The sequence below is a fragment of the Zonotrichia albicollis genome, chromosome 2, assembly GCF_047830755.1.
Source record: "Zonotrichia albicollis isolate bZonAlb1 chromosome 2, bZonAlb1.hap1, whole genome shotgun sequence".
NCBI classification, from domain to species: domain Eukaryota; kingdom Metazoa; phylum Chordata; class Aves; order Passeriformes; family Passerellidae; genus Zonotrichia; species Zonotrichia albicollis.
This window is the reverse complement of record NC_133820.1, coordinates 24,403,731-24,420,666: the sequence shown is the minus strand read 5'-3', so window position 1 is coordinate 24,420,666 and position 16,936 is coordinate 24,403,731.

The window sequence follows — 16,936 nt, the reverse complement described above, 5'->3', positions numbered from 1 at the left end:
AATACCAAACAGAACTGTGAGAGGAACTTGGGAGAAATGACAATAGATGTGCCAGAACAGAAGGAGCATGTGGAGGAGGCACCTCTTCTCTAAAACAAAGTTACAGACAAATCTTTTACCTTTCCATTTGTCCCCCGTAAGGAAATAACTTTGCTCTCAGGTTTGTTTGCAGTGATGTGAACACTCCTAAACCTTATTTCAGATGGAAGGAGCCAGTTTAGCAGAGAGTACTCATTAAAATGTCTAAAGCTTATCTGACTTCTTTGAATTTAAATACATTATAAACCTATATTCATAGGAATATATTCTATGTTCATCTACAGAAGTGGTGGAGGCAGCTGATTGAAGAGGGAAAAGGCAACCAGCAATAGGCTGAGGAGCTGCTAGAAGCATCATGGACAGCACGAAAAGAGAATGCATTTGTCTATTACTGTCTTGCAGAAAGCTTCCCTGGTACCCAGGGCAGAACAGACTTCTCAAGTGCAGTGTGTCCTCTTGGTAGCTAACTGTATGTCCACCCCTGGATGACAAGAACTGTACAAAAATCAGTGTTTAATAAAAGTAAGTGGTAGAAAGCAAGAAGAGAGAAACAAAAATATCCCCTGCCCAACAATTAAAAGCCCAAACTGAAACAAAAAAACCCAAAGAAACCAGCAGAGAGATACAAAGTGTGCTGGGAGGAAGGGGTTAAAAGGGAAGGATTTGGTGAGGACAATAGGTTTGCTCAAGTGACCTTGTAGCTGGGAATGCCAAGACTTGGAGAATATGGAAAACCGTCTTCTTTGCCTACTGCTGTTTATCCTTTGTCTATTTTGAGAAGTAGAATTTCTGTGCAAAGATAACATAGGTGTTTACAGAGACCTGGACACCCTCTCCCAGATGTGTTTGACCTCCCTGCCTTGGGAGAGAGATCAAATCAGAGATCATAAAAGCAGAGAGGAAAAACACAACCATTGGAAGGATTGCACACGTGCCAGGCCTTTTGGATGTGTGAGGCTGGCAGAGGCCTGGACATTTTTTGGAATAAACTTGGCAATGTGTGTGTCTGTGGTGATGCAATAAATCTACTCTCTGCACTTCAGCTGTGGATTTTGGTCATCTTCATTACCTCCTGATGTTGGGTTCACATTATGTACCAGCAATTCTGCTCTGTACAGAAATCAGACCACCAGCAGGAGACTTGGAAAATCCTGGTCTGTGCATTAGGCATGTACATGACTTTACTAGTGAAAACGGAATATTTTATTGACAATGAAATAGGCATGGCTGCAATGGATTATAATGTGGATTTCCTGTCCTACAGAAAATTTTAAGTGTAGGCTGCAGCTTTTGCATCAATGCAGGTGTTTGCATGACTCCACCTCTTTTTTCAATTTTATTTGAAATTAGAGAGCAAAGGGGAAAAATACACTAAAGAACATGCTGTAATCCTCTGTAAAGGCCTGCATTCACTGAAAAAATGATACCATGTTAGTAGTATATTTATGGATACTGAGCATGAGTACAGCAAATATATGTTTATAGTTAAAAGTATAGATATATGCATATGTACATATATGAATATCCAAAAATAACAATATATAAATAAATTTTTATTAATAATTCTTACTCTTTGCCTTTTCTTTGGGATTCTAGAGAAATATCTTTCTATTTAGCTTGCTTTCTGCTGTGTAGTTTGTAAATAAAATTTGTAAGAATCTATGACTTGTAACACCTTTTTTAAGGTGTTTAAAAAACAGTTTTTAAGGCAGATGTGAGTATTAGTTGTATCTAATACCACAATATTACAGCTAATATGAATCTTTTATTTTTATGTATTTTGTTTCTTGATGGCTGAGTTATTATAATTTTAATTTAGTGTATTAGACCAGTTTTGTATTTTCTTTCAGCTTAAAAAAAAAATCTATGTGCCAATCTCAACTCATATAAGCAAATATTTTTTGGCCTTCTGCTAATCTAAGAAATTCTCTTCTCCTACACATTATTAGGATGGAGGACAAGATTGTGTATTTAGAAATATCTTCCAGGTGGAAGCATTTGCAACTGGAAATGAAATAGGGACTGTGGACTATTTACCCCTTAAAATTATCTCTCCATTTGCAGGAGATAGTGACAGTGTCTGTCATTCAACAGAACTCAGTTCAAGCTTTTTTAAATTGTGTCTCCAGTTTTGGTTTGAGCAGGGAATAATTTTAACTGATCTTATTGTGTCTCCAGTTTTGGTTTGAGCAGGGAATAATTTTAAATGGTCTTATTTTTATTTGTATTACCTAACTACATTCTGCTTTATCCTAACCACTAATAATATTATCCCTTCTATTTTATTGTGGCAGGGGACTCCAGGCAAACAAATTAATGTCAAATTGAGCATGAATTTATTACATATAGTCATTACTTTAGTACATACTTCCATAATTAATAATGTTGATTACAAACAGTAATTTGAAATCCCAAATAACGTATGGCAAATTCTTTACATTTCAACTCCTATTGAAAACTTTCTTCATAATTTCTGTTTGTAAATTCATCATCAAGCTGAAACTTTAGCACTCAGCTTCCTGAGTAGCAGGTTTTGAACATGCTCAGCCCTCTTTTCTTTTTCCTCTTTTGCATCCATAGACATGGAATAGGATCTCATCAAAGAAATATAAGAAAACCATGTGAAAAAACCTTGCATATAGTTAAATTTACTGGAATACTCAAAGTTACTTCATGGTGAAATTCAAGCCTGGCTATCACATGAAAAAGAAGTGCCTAGGTGCTACCACCTAATAATTTCCTGTCTAATTTGGGCATTTGTCTAATTTGGGGATTGGTTTCAAGTGTCAGAAATCTGATATTATTACTAAAATTCATTAAAAAAGAAAAAGATGGTAATGGTCTTGACAGCAGAGACAGGTAGTATATTCTCCTATTATTTATAGTGGTTTGGAGTACTGGTGCAGCATATGTGTTCTGGAAATTAGATACAGAACTGTATTTAAGGTCAATTGAAGAATCATATACTGTTAATCCTTTCATTATTGTTTTGATGAAGAAACAGCAATGCAGGGTGATTTGCACAAGTAAGGTTACTTGCAGATTAGAAGCTGACTGGAGAAGAGTTTATAAGCATCAATATATTTAATTAAATTTCATGTGTAAGTGAACTTCTGTACTTATATACTTGTAAGTTTGGGTTCTTGATGCAGTAAAATATTACTTGAAAAGCCAAAATGCTCTGGCACTGGCTATCTGAATTATTTACATATACATTTAGTTGAACAGAATCAAACCAGGTCTCAGAATCTGCATAGAGCATGTGTCCAAATGATCTGAACCAGGCTCTTTAGCTCACAGTCCTAGAGAGTGGAAGGAGAGCTTTATGCATTAAAACAACTCAAGTAGCTTTGTCCTAGGCAGTGGTTTCAGTAATCAAAACAAATATTTTTCTTGCTGTACTGTTGAAGTTTCAGGTGAGTCAGCAGCCATGCACTAATTAGAATTCACCATCAAGGACTGCAAAGGTCATGGCTGGAGCAGCACCAGCCCTCACTATATCTTCATTATCGAACTTTCCTATACAGGTAAATGTGTCCTTTGCATCTTTGCTTAAAAAAAAAAATTGATCATACACTGCAGAAACTAAAAAAGGGCTCAGTGAGCTGTTCTGGGAGAAGAGCTGAAGGAGATTGCACCAGAATGACTTCTCAGAAATGTCTGAAATTCACACCTTCAAAATAAATATTTTGAAATAATTCAAATAACTTCAATAACTTCCATATTTTGAAATACTTCAAATAATTGAGAAGTAGCAATACTTACTCTAAAAATTTATATTAAAAAGAATATTCTGTCTATTTACTAATCAAGGTCCTATTTACTAATCAATGTCAGAATCTGTATATGGCAAAATTTTCCTTGATCCTAGGTATGTAAACACCCAGCAAAACAATGAATATTTGACAAGTCTATTTTCTGCTATTGGTTTCCTAATATTAAAACATATTGTATATTAAATCTTATGTTTGCTGTTTCTTCAGTTGTGGAAGAGATACTGTACAATTAATTCCATAGAATTTTGTCCTAGGGTGATGTTATGATGCTTGTATCCCCATTCATGTGTTCTGTTTATGCTGGATATTATGTTCTGTGCCTTTAAGACTGGCTCTGAAGAGTGAAAGTTTTGTTTGGGTCTTCTTATCAGCCTGGCAGGACACATAGACAGGGCAGTACATGGTGCTGCTTTTGCTTTTTCGCTTTTGCTTTTTCGCTTTTGCTTTTTCTCTTTGCTCTCTCTTGCTCTTGCTTCTGCTCATTAGCTAGTTTAGCTAAACAGTCCAAATTTCTCCCTGGACTGTTTCTCCTTTGCTTTTTGGAAAGAACTTGAACCTGCTCCGGACTGGGGCCTGGGAACACCGAGAGTTTGCACACTGTGGCCTAGCGGGGCCTACTCTGGGCAGCAGCTGCCCCAGCGCCGGAGGGACTGAGAACAGAGCGACCACACCCAAGAGAAACTTTCTGAATTTGTCATCTTTTTCAGAGCAGTGGAAGAGTGGTGTCATCCATTATTGTTCATTTTGTGTGCTGGGGGTGCTGTGCCTGTTAAATAAACAGGTTCTTTCCACTTCTCTCCGAGGAATTCTTCCCAAACCAGTTGGGTGGAGGGGCCATGTGGGTTTGCTTTCTGGAGAGGCCCCTTTGGAGATTCTCTACCAAATTTGCTCTAAACCAGGACAAATTTCCAAAAATTTAGCCTTTGAAGTCTCTTAGATTCCTCCCACAAGTTGGATCCTAAATGTAGCAGGACGTTGACCAGGTCTGTAAAGGCCTTGCTGCCCTGGGCAGCAAGGGGAGGGGACTCAGGAGCAGAGAGTGACAACATCACAGGCACAGCAGCAAGGACTGACATCTTGCAGGGCCTGAGAAAGATAAAGCCCAGGGATGGCAACCAGAGCCAGTCAAGAGTTCAGTGATTGATGAGCAAGTCCATACCGAGGGCAAGCCAGAAAGTCACATCAGCAGATCAGGATCCTGATCACCAAGAACGAGCAAAGTTGCAAAATAAGTCAGGTAATGAACAATGAACAAGGACAGCTGGACTGTTAAATCATACAAATACTTATGACTCACTCTCACTGTATGTTTTTAATTCTGGAAAATGCGGAAGCAGAAAATAATATAATTAATAATATAAAATAATTAATTTTTTTTTAGTTTCTAATATAATAGTAGAAATAAAATAATAGAGAAACAAGGCTCCCCAAACTGGGAACTCCACATGATTTTCAAAGTAATTTGCTATATTCAACTTTATTGCCATTTAAGAAAACTGATCTCAAGTTTTGGTTCTCATATTTTTACTAATCACATGAAGATTTTTGTAGTGATTTTAATTTCCCGTAACCATGAACTGCCACTTATGCAAACAAGTTTTAAAGCCTGTGGTTCCTTTTGGCACTTCTGGTAGTTTTCTCCAAGAAGTTGCAATTTCTGAGAATTCTTAATTCAATGTCTTATGACTGGCATATTTTTATTTCTTTAGCCATGCTCTAGTCTGATGACCTAATTAGATAAATTTGACAAACCAATACGCCAACAGTCATGCAAAGCATATAATTTTTGTATTTTGATGATTATCTTCTTTCCAAGATGATGTAAAAAAAATTGTTTTAGAGATAACCGTAGAAAGCAAAAAATAAAAATCAAAAATTTTTGAAGAAAATGTGTGCTACATGAGTTGATGTTTTTAGTCCTTTTTCTTGGCCTTCCTTTTCTCCTTCATGTAAGGGCAAAATGGTTTGATTGTGTTATTCATATTAACACATATTGGTGTAATTTTAGTTCTCATTATACTCTGTGTACCTGATTTCTGTGGCTAAAGGTCCTTAGTGGTGTAGCTGGACTACTTCTGTAGCCTGAAGTGTTGATGTTTCTACTGCTAATTGGTTTTCATGTTTACTTCCCCTGAAGTACTTAAGAACGGATTTGTATCATCCATCTCTAAGTGGAGAGGAAATGTTTCAGCATTAAGCTTTATTACATTTCTAGCTCCTTCCTTAATACTTCCTCCTTACCACCTGCTTGGCTTCATACTGTTTGTTCTCTTTGCCTCTTAATTTAAGCTTGCTAATCATCTGTAAATGCAGTTTCAATGAAACATCCCTTGCATGAAACCTCATCAGCTACCTCATTACCAGATCTTATTGAAGTCTCTCCACCTATTATCACCTGGCCAAACTTCCATTATGTTTTGTCATTGAGAGTGTGGGCAAGGAGAGATTCAGTTATGTGAGCATTAATAGAAAATATATATAAAAAAAATTGACTTAACCTTGGTACAATGAATAAATGTTTCACGCCTTGAAAAAATAGAGTCCAGCCTAAATTACACTTCCAGGCATCTGTTTGCTTGCCAATTTAGCTGGATATGTCATTCAGGTACTAGAAATGCATGCAAAAGCCAAATCAAGTACGTATAATGAAGTATTCAGAACGACTAGCCATTCCAAATAATCTTTGGCATTAGAGGATACAAGGCAAATATGCAATTTAGTAATATTACCACTTATTTGCATTTTAGTTCTTGGGTTAATAATTATTTGTTCTTCTCATCTTACACTGAGACAAGAAATAAACAAGCTATAAAAAAAAAGTCACAGGTTATGATGTCAACATATAAAAGTGTCAGTTTTGCAGAATTCTATAATTTTTTTGTACAAGACTGTCTTTTCCTTTAGATATATTTAAGTGAAGTTCTTGGAACAGCTGTGAGATTATTATTTAAAGATAAACTTTGCACTGCAGATGTCAAAAAGTAGTCCAATGAAAGTTTCATAGGCTTTGTAAAATTTTAGAGATTAATTTTCCCTTCTAAAATTATTAATTAGAAGGTTTAAGTTACTGTGTCATACTCACATGGACAAACTCTACAAGAAATGCAGCAGCAACACTAAGCAAAAAGGGTAGTTATGTGAGTACAAGAATTTAGTCTTTCCAATTTAATCCATGTATTGCAGGAGAGAACTATAGTTCTCATAAGATTTAATCTCTAAATAAAATATTGCTCATGAAGACTGTCAAGAGCTTGCTGTGGTGAGTGGACCTATTTGTTTGATCCTTCTGCAGAAGCTGAGTAAATGTTTTGCCTTGCCAGTATATTTTTCACACTCCAGAAATGGGAACAATTCAATTTCCATGGTGGCAGCAGTTTTGGCCCTTACTTTGAACAATACTGACAAGTGTAAAATCTCTGTGAGGTTGTAATATCAGAATAGAAATTCACTGAATTTCTCAAAATGCCAGCAAAAAAAATAAATATTTATTCAGATATCTGATGAGATAAGCAAGTTTTTCTTAGAGAAAGAATAGTGTGGAAAATTTTCACAAATGAAAAGCAGTGAAATATCTCATATTCCAACCTAAATTTCAAAGTGTTTGTTTATCTCATGTACCAGAATTGAACTTCAAGTTATTCTAATCTGGTGTCATATATAATTCAGAGTGTACAATGTTTTTATTATTCCTATATGATATCTAGCATCCTCTAAGTGCAAAGCCTCTAACTTTACATGTTCAGATTTCATATAAAATATTAATTTCTATGAGTTCTGCATAAGAATGATTTGTAAACTTATTGTCATGAGGTCTACATAGTTATTATGCATATCTTTACTTTAATGGGGGTCTGCAATATCATCATCCACCAAGACAAATATTCTTGACTTGCAAGTCAGAGATCTTTTCTCTTCTTTCTAGTTAGTTCTGGTGGCTAATCACACTCTCAATTAAAAAAAAAAAACTGAATATACCTTTCAAATTTGAATTTGAATATACCTTTCAGCCAGTAATTTTTTAATGGTCTTCTCTGCTAGATCAACAAATTCTTTGGGAGAAAAAATTCATATGGTGAAGAAGACTTGATCCATTATGCGCAGACCTTCCAGCCAAATTAATAGAGTTTCTAAAAGCTATCTTAAAATAAGACTTTTTTTACTAGCCCTTCCATTTTTTGGTCTCTTCTTATTATTGTCCATCACTTTTTAAATATGATTCTTATAACTGAATTTCATTCTTTATTTATGTACCATCTTTTGTGGGTTTGTTTTTAAATTAAAGACATATTTCCCTTCTTTATTACGGTTCTGTTTATACTCTAGAATTCCATATATCCTTGACAGGTTTGTGTTCCTGCTGCGCAGTGTCCACTTCACAGATCAGCATTGTCTTCCTTTATGAATTGGATCTGAGGGAATTTTTAAAATTTAATTTTTCATCAGTAGTTCAGAATTTAAAATCATGTCAAAATTAATGCTAATACTTAAAGAAGCTGTTTAGATAGATCCAGTGTATTGATTCTTACATAAAACTACTTCTTGCTGTCTTCCAGTTGGTCAGTTCTTAATCCCTTTTTTCAGGGGATTGTGAATACTATCTGCTAATTATTTAAGTCCATACAACAGTAAATTTTGCTTTTGTAACATGTAAGTATATTACATCTGTGGTTGGCTCTGTCAGTCCAACTTGTAATCTCATAAAAAAAATTAAATTAGTTTTATTTTATAAGACTTGTCCTCCATCATGTGTTATTGATTGCATTTATATTCCTCTTAATTTAATTATGTATTGATTGAATCATGTCAGCTTTCCATTCTTCTGCTCAAGGACGATAGCATGGTAGTCACACATATATATATACACTTAAGCTGGGTCAACCTGCTGTCTCCATTGGGACATTGTTAATCTCTTATCCTGAGAAGTTACGCTTCTATTCTACTATTGGCGTCGTTTTCTATTAATCACTATCCATAAATAATAAATAGAAGGAAGCTGGACAGAAAACAGAACCCCTGCTGAATATTTACAAGCTTTGGGTTCATTTATGTTATTTGGACCTGCTAATTTAAGAGGTCTTAATGAAGAAAAGAAACAAACATGAAGAGTGACACTCATATGATTGGTTTTTATTTGCTTAAACATCATATTTGGGACTTTGATCAGGATCCTCTGTCTCAAAGAAAACATCTGATTTATGAACAAATTGTGATCACAAGATCTTTGTTACCTTGAGCACAGTAGACATAAAATAATTATTCAGAGACTGTTGACATGGTTTTCCAGCTGGTCTCAGATCTCTCTCCTACTTTCCTGTGAGTTATAGGAAATATCTCTTTACAGTAAGTGTTTTCTATTTCTGTTGTGTAGAAATGCACTTGAACTCCATAGTGTTCTGAACTCTCTTATTGGCAACATTAATTATTTTCTCTTGATCTTGTTCAGGTTGTCCTGTAAGCAGGGCTTTGAATGGGTCTTCCAATGCTCTGGCCAACAGCCTCTAAGACACAGAAAACTTCCTCCTTCAGGCTGGTATAGATGGTTCCCATCCTCCCAGCTGCCCCTGATCTGCCGTCACTGACACAGAGACAGACAGAATGGGAAATGGAGACAGAGCTGGGTGGGTGCAGCTGATTCAGCCTGGAAGAGTTTAGATCTGCTTTCTTTACAGACTCTGCTCCCTCTTTGATCCTGCCTACCAGTGCACTTAATATTCCTAATTAATTCATTCTATCACTGCAATCAAGTCTGCAATAAAAAGCTCTACTGGTAATAGAAGAACTTTTGTGTCCCGAAGGAAGCTCAGCGTATTTGAGGGACAAAGGCTCAGATTTCAACAGAACAGACACAGTTATCTACATGTACCTTATCTGACACTTTAAAAAATAGGTGCTACAAACCAGTATGCACCTAAGTTTGCAACTATCTAAGTGAATCAGAAATGCAGCTATTAATCACTTATTTCCCTGTTTGTCGCTATAAGGAGTGCTACTTCTTTCACAGGAATGATAATATATCACTTTTCCATCTGAAGAATTTTTAGCAGACCACCTCTCAGCCAGACTGAGAAAAAGTGTTTAAAGTTACTAGTAAAATTACTCATAGTTTCTATGAAGTGAACAGGCAAAAGGAGTGCCTTAAAATGGGGGTAATGGATGATCAAAAGTTTTGATTGCATAGTGATAGTTTTGAACTACCTAAACTGTCTCCACTTATCAAGAAAAAAATTCCAGAATTTTCTTTGTGAAATTAATAGGAACAAACAAACAAATGAAATTTTGGACATGAAATTAATAGCAGAAAGTTAGTTGTTTGAAGATTCACTAGAAATACATACATCAATATTCTTTTAATTATATTTTTTCTGAGTTGACACAACAGTGTGGTGGTTTATATTTTCAAATCAGTAAGTCTAATTTTGTATTTGCTGTTTAGTGTTTGTACCCATCAGAGCACAAATTCATAGTACTCATCCATTTAGCCATTTCATTGCTAACACTAAGAGAAAAAGAACCACCGAAACATGCAGTTCTTCTCACAACAGATGTATTTTTTCCTTAGGGGTATCCACACTTTTCAAGTTCCATCATTGCATTGATCCTTCATTTCTACAACACATTAAAAAATATTCACTTCATATCTGTTTCTATAACCAGTTGGTGTAAAAGATAAAGTTTAAATAAATGCCCCCAAATTATTGAGTACCTCCCAAATCTTGTTATTCTAGAAAGATGTGCATGTATCACTTGAGAAAAATACTAAAAATGTAAAGTATAACTTCAGTTATGATGCTTAGTTTTCTATATTAAAAGGAAAATGTGAGCCACTAAAATCAATACTTCCATTGGAATTATTATTTCTTCCACAGCTCTGAATACAAATAGACATGAAATCATTAAGCTTTTACCATTTATGGTTCTTAAAAATCTATATCCTAAATCTCAGAACCCAGTGTGTAATACCACAGAACAAAACTACTCAATGAGAAACATGCTGAGCTGGGGACAGCCTTCAGAGAGCAGAAAAAGTAAGTCAGCCCAAATTTCTGACAATATAAGACTAATAAAAATAAGAGTTCTCTTGTGACATTGGAAAGAACTACACTGAGTCATTTTCAGAGGCATTCTGGTGAGTAAGGTGACTTTTGTCAGTGATTTACTTGCATTTTTTACATTTACTTCCACAGAGTGGTCTAGATTGGCTGGATGTGATCCTGCTCTGCCCTTCCCAGAAGTGACTGCTCCTGGGTCCCAGCTCCCATTTAATGCATAATGTGAGGAAACCCCTCCTAGAGAATTTTGCCATGGGAGGAGCTCAAGACTTCTCTTGCATGGGAACTCTGTGGGAGCTGGGAGTTTCCAGATCATGAAGATGCCCTTGGCCACAGTCCTTGTATTTTGGAATCACAGCTCACAGGTTTCTTGTGAGCAAAGCAAAATTTTAATTTACACACTGAGTGATAGTAAAGCAAAGCTGACACATCTTAAATTAGAATAATACAAATAATCATATCTCCAAAAGTAAACCCATGAGAAGATGATTACCTTCAACATCCACTTGTTTTCTGATTGAAATACATTTTTGTCACATTATCAGCATCTCTTTTAAATTGCCTTTCATTTTTGAAGTATCCCTTTCATTTTAATTACAGGTTATATATTGGATTAGAGGGGCAATATTTGTCATCCTTATTAATCATTATGCAAATTATTTGTTAGATATTTTGAATAATATGTATTTCCTCTAAAAGGTGAATGAAAGCTAACTATAGTTATTAACAGGTAAGCTGAATTCAATAATGAGGTAGTTCTATCTGCTTCAGGCTTGGGTAGACTTATGATTGTCATCTGTGATAACTCAAATCTGTGGGCTGATTTCTTTATAATTTTGGAGCGACATAGCTTCATCCTTCTATTTTCCTTAAAATGGTTGACAGAATTTGTAATTACTGATGGCCTCTGCCTTCTTTATAATGTGCTGAGCTCAAACATAATCTAAAAATAAAGAGAAACATGAAATTATAAACACTATTCTCATATGGAGATTAGTATATTTGTTTGATTTAATTTCTTTTAGCTCTTTAAATCTGCAACGATTCTTCCTCTTCTATGAATTAATGTTTTGAAATGGATGACCTGTGAATATGTGAGGGACAGCCTTTAACCTGACAGGAATAAAGCTGCTGTAATTAGACTGACAAGGGAAAAGAAAGGAAATTTGAATGAAACTCTCATTTTCTAATAGACATGGTTCAGGCAGGTTGTATCCTGTGGATTCCCACTGTCTGTGATTTGACAAGCTGCGGCCCTTGTTGAAGAGACCTCTTCAAAAGAAGCAGCAAATTTCTCATCTTCAGGTGCAGAAGCAACATAAAACCAATTCTAGAACAAGAGGAAAAAATGTCAGATACAGAAATGAGGGCACTGAGCTGGTTCCAGCATCTCTTTACATCTCAGCAATGTGGCCACAGAAGATTAAGCACCAAATCATACTGCATAATTCTTTACCAGTGTCACCTTATCATTCTATTAATTCATAGTATGAGAGATAATTTTAAACAAATTTCTGTTTCAGCTTTTGTGCAAATGCCAAAGAAAAATAAAAGATGACCTTGAAACTCATTGAAAGTCATGGTTAGGGACTCAGGCCAAGTTACAAAAATTGCTTTCTCAGTACTTTTTCCATGAGACCTTATACACTGGGAATTATAGATTACTTTTGGAAAAAAATAGTTGTCAGAGGTTTATGTTATGTTTAGCTTTGATACACACATGTTCACTGGGCAGAATAAATTTACTATTCAGTTTCAAAATAACCACAACTTAATTAAGGAATTCCACAGGAAATTGAAATAAGTTATAGATTATTTTGTATATTCAGCTTCTTTATAATTTTCCCCCAGAACATCAAGAACTTTTTGTTTGTTTGTTTTGGGTTTTTTAGGGGGCAGCCAAAAGGGGGACTTTCCTGAATACTTGGAGCTTTTTCTTTAATAAATTGATTTTTTTTTTTCCTATGAGAATTTTCAGTTTAGTTGTATTTTTCTTATTACTTTAAGTGTATGGGCAAAGACACAATGTATCTTATAAAATTATCCTGGATAAGAAAATAGAAGCTCTCTGATAGGATTAACTCCTTCATGAAATGCCCATGGTGAAAATTTTAATCAATATGCATTTTCAAACTTAATGACTGCATTTATTCCTAACCTCACTTGGATTTCAGGAATATTTCTTACCTCAATACAGAATTTTAGCACATGCTCTACCAATTAGTCGTACCTTTATGCTTCCATTTATTCTAGCAGTGTTAACATTCCCCATAATTTCTAATATACTCATTGTGCTACATATCCCCAGTAGTCTCTGGAGCACTTCAACTTCACAGGGACAGGAGCTGATCTTCTAGCAGGACCAAAACCATTTGCTTCTGTTCAAGATGTCCATTTCTTAAAAGGCATATTTGTAACTTTCTTTTACTGCAAAAATGAGTTTAATTCCTACTTATCACCAGAAAGGCAACATGGCAGCTACATTTAATCTTCAGCACTGACAAATACTTAATATAGAAATGTCTTACATCAAAGAGTAGAACATATCAATGTCAAATCCTGAACATTCTCAATGAGAAGAAGTCAGCCCAAGTTTAATTAATTAAGCTCTCAATTTATTGTCTTTATCACATGTTTGTCTCTAAGTCTGTGTATACTCAAGGTCTTTATCTAAAAGCGAATATTGTGTTGATGCTTTTTAAAATTAAGTAAAGATAATAGTAATTACATCTGTCTGAAAACCGGGGTGGATGTTTATTAATGCTATGTGAGCGTGTCATCTAGATTTTCAATGAAAAAGAATTTTTCATTTTTGATCAAAACAAATTTGAAAGTTAAATCTAATAACAATAGTAAAGAAGAAGTGTTAAAAACACTCATGGAATTTGGGATTTTCCTTGTGTTACAATTTTCAAATGAATATTTGCAATTTTTCAATTAATAATCTCCTTATTGTGACACACATGACAAGAGAAAAGCTGTTTTCTTGTCCATGGCACATGCAGCTATAGAGTTAGTGTAACATTCTTATGCTACCAATAAAATTACTGTCTGTTAATAGGGGAGGATTACAGCTGATAGAGCATCTGAGACAGATTAATTTGTTGCTTTCTCTTTCTGCTAAGACTAGCAGATAAGGTGACAATTATTGTCATTTAAGTTTCTCTTTCTGTTGGTACAGATGTTTATGACTGTATTTAAATAGTCATTTACACCCTATTTTGAAGCTGCATTTCCAGCTGTATACTTCTATTAGGCCAGGTGAATCCACTGAAGGGTGAATTGTGATGACAAGAAAAAAATAAAATGTTCATTTACTTCCATACCTAGACAGGGCTACAGTTATATGTGTGCATTATAATTTGTAGCTCCTTAGGCATGTCATAGCAGAATTTTTCACCTATTTTTTGAATACACTTGGAATATATTATACAAACACATAGCATTTCAATTGAGGGAAGGGCATTAAGTGACAAAAGCAATAACACACAGTGCCTGTGATGCAAAATGCACTGCTATGCTGTGAGTTCTTTACTGTTACAAGGTGGTGTCAAAAAAGTCAGAAAAATATAATCTTTTCTTGTATTTGCAGGGTTCCCAGACAAAGGAAGTAACAATGAATCTGACTCCATGTTCTTAGAAGGCTAATTTATTATTTTAAGATACTGTATTATATTAAAGAATACTATACTAAACTATATTAAAGAATACAGAAAGGATACTTACAGAAGTTTAGAAAGATAATAAAGAAAACTCGTGATTCCTTCCAGTGTCTTGACACAGCTTGACCTTGATTGGCCAATAAGTCAAAACAATTCACATGAAACCAATGAAACAATCATCTGTTGGATAAACAATCTCCAAACACATTCCACATGTGAGCACAACACAGGAGAAGCAAATGAGATAAGAATTTGTTTTCCTTTTTCTCTGAGGCTTCTCAGCTTCTCAGGAGAAAATCCTGGGCCAAGGGATTTTTCAGAAAATATGACTTCCACAATCTTGTCCTCTGACAACATTGATGGTTTCAGCTGGGATTGAGCTAGTTTTCCTCAGAGTGTCTTTTATGTTTAGATTGTGTCACCCAAGCAGTGTTGATAAGACAGGGATCTTTAGCCATGGCTGAGCAGTGCCTAATTAGCACCAATAAAGGACTCTTCCTCATGCTGTACAGCCAGGGAGGATGTTGAGGGGTGTGCCATAGGTTAGGAGAGGACATGAGCAGGCAGATGACCAGAGCTAATCGAAGAGATATTTTACATCATAAAAAACCAAAAATGATGATGTCTGGAGTTATGGCATTTCTATTTCAAAGTCCCCATCATGCCTGATGGAGCCTGGCTTTCCTGGGGATGGCTCCAAGCAGCTGAGTAGCCATGGGAAGCAGTGAATCAACTCCTTTTGCTTTGCTTGCATGTGTAGCTTTGGCTTTGCCTACTAATTTGCCTTTATCCCATCCCATGAGTTGTGTTGCTTTACCCTCCTTGCTCTCTCCCCCAGGAGCTGCAGGGAGCAGCACATCCTGCACTGATAAGGGCTGTGTGGGGCAGAGGTACACATTTGGGTTAAACCACAACAAGAGCTAACATGCAGGGTTTTTCCAAAGTGCTAATCCTCAGAGATGAGTGCTCAGACTGTGTTGAGCCTGTTGAAGGAATTTTTCTCTCCATACCTGCAGATGGCTCTGTGATCAGAAGGATGGAAGGAAGAAGCCTCTGTTAACACAAAGGATATCATTATTGCTGCTGTCCTCAGTGTGCTGTCCGAGTTAGCACTTCAGAAACAGCACCACATTTTTAAAAGTAGTTTGAATGCTGCTAATATGAAATTAATATTGACTAATGTTAAAACTGTGCAACTTCTGCACTCTGACACCTTTTGCCTGTGTTGGGGCAGAAGTAGAGAGTCTCCCCCACCAATTTCCTGTTGTCTTAATAGTATATGATGTTTTAACCTCCACTTCTCTCAATTTTTCTGCCTTTCCCTATCTCAATCACTCTGCATAGTGAAAAGTCCATGTATTAAAAAGGCATGTTGAGGCTTTCTAGTCAAATCTCCACTCAAACTAACCAGACTTTCAATTCTATTATGTACAAAAGAGAATATTGATTTACCCACTGCCAGTAAGACTTTATTATACGACATGAGGATGAAACAGATTGTATCATTGAGAGCTGCATATTATAAATGAAATTGCTGTGAACAGTGAGAAAAACTAGAAGAAGAACTGGAAATCTCTTTGCCTTACTTTTGGTTACCTAAACTGTGCCAATTTATGATATTTAGTAGTCAGAGAGCTTGTTAAAAACCATCAATTAATATTCACAAAAATTCCAATTATACTTAGTGTAAAGAAAGAAATCTAAGTATCTTGCAAGTACTGCTTTGGACACTGTGGCGTATGATACTATGATTTTGTGTTTCAAAAACCTTATTTACCTGTCCATGTCCCGCACATGCCCTAAAAGTAAATTTCCATGAGTCTTTCTCAATGAACAAGTCAATTATCCTTCAACAATCAAATTATCTTCCTGCTTGACTCAAAACTAGAGAGATTATTTCTTCTTCCATCCACCTATGAATATTTATCACTCTACTAGGTGAGTCTAATAAGAGTCTGATTTAAAACCCATTCAACTCAAAGGAGGCTTTCAGATTATTTTAATGGGATTTGATGCTGACCCTGAGACTTTGTGTCAGTAGACATTGCTGGAGCTGTAAGCATCCTGAAGAGATAGGAAGCGAACACAAAGGAGCAGAGACGGGGTTGCATGTATAAAAACTGGATGTTTCAGTTTTCACTAAGAGGTTTTTGTTTGGCTGCTACATCAGTAGAAGCTGACTTTGGTATCTTACTCACAGGGTGTCAGAAGTCTGCTTATTTCTGTGTCTTTTATTAGCCTACATTCTCTTTGATACCCACAAGAAAAATAAGATTCTACTGTGCTGCAGAGAACAGAGGGATATAGGCTGGAGTATCTGTCTAAGTTGTGGTTTGAAGATTCTTCCACAAAATAATGGGAGAATATACTTAGCAGAAGTTTACAAAAAACCTCTAGAAAAATATATTTT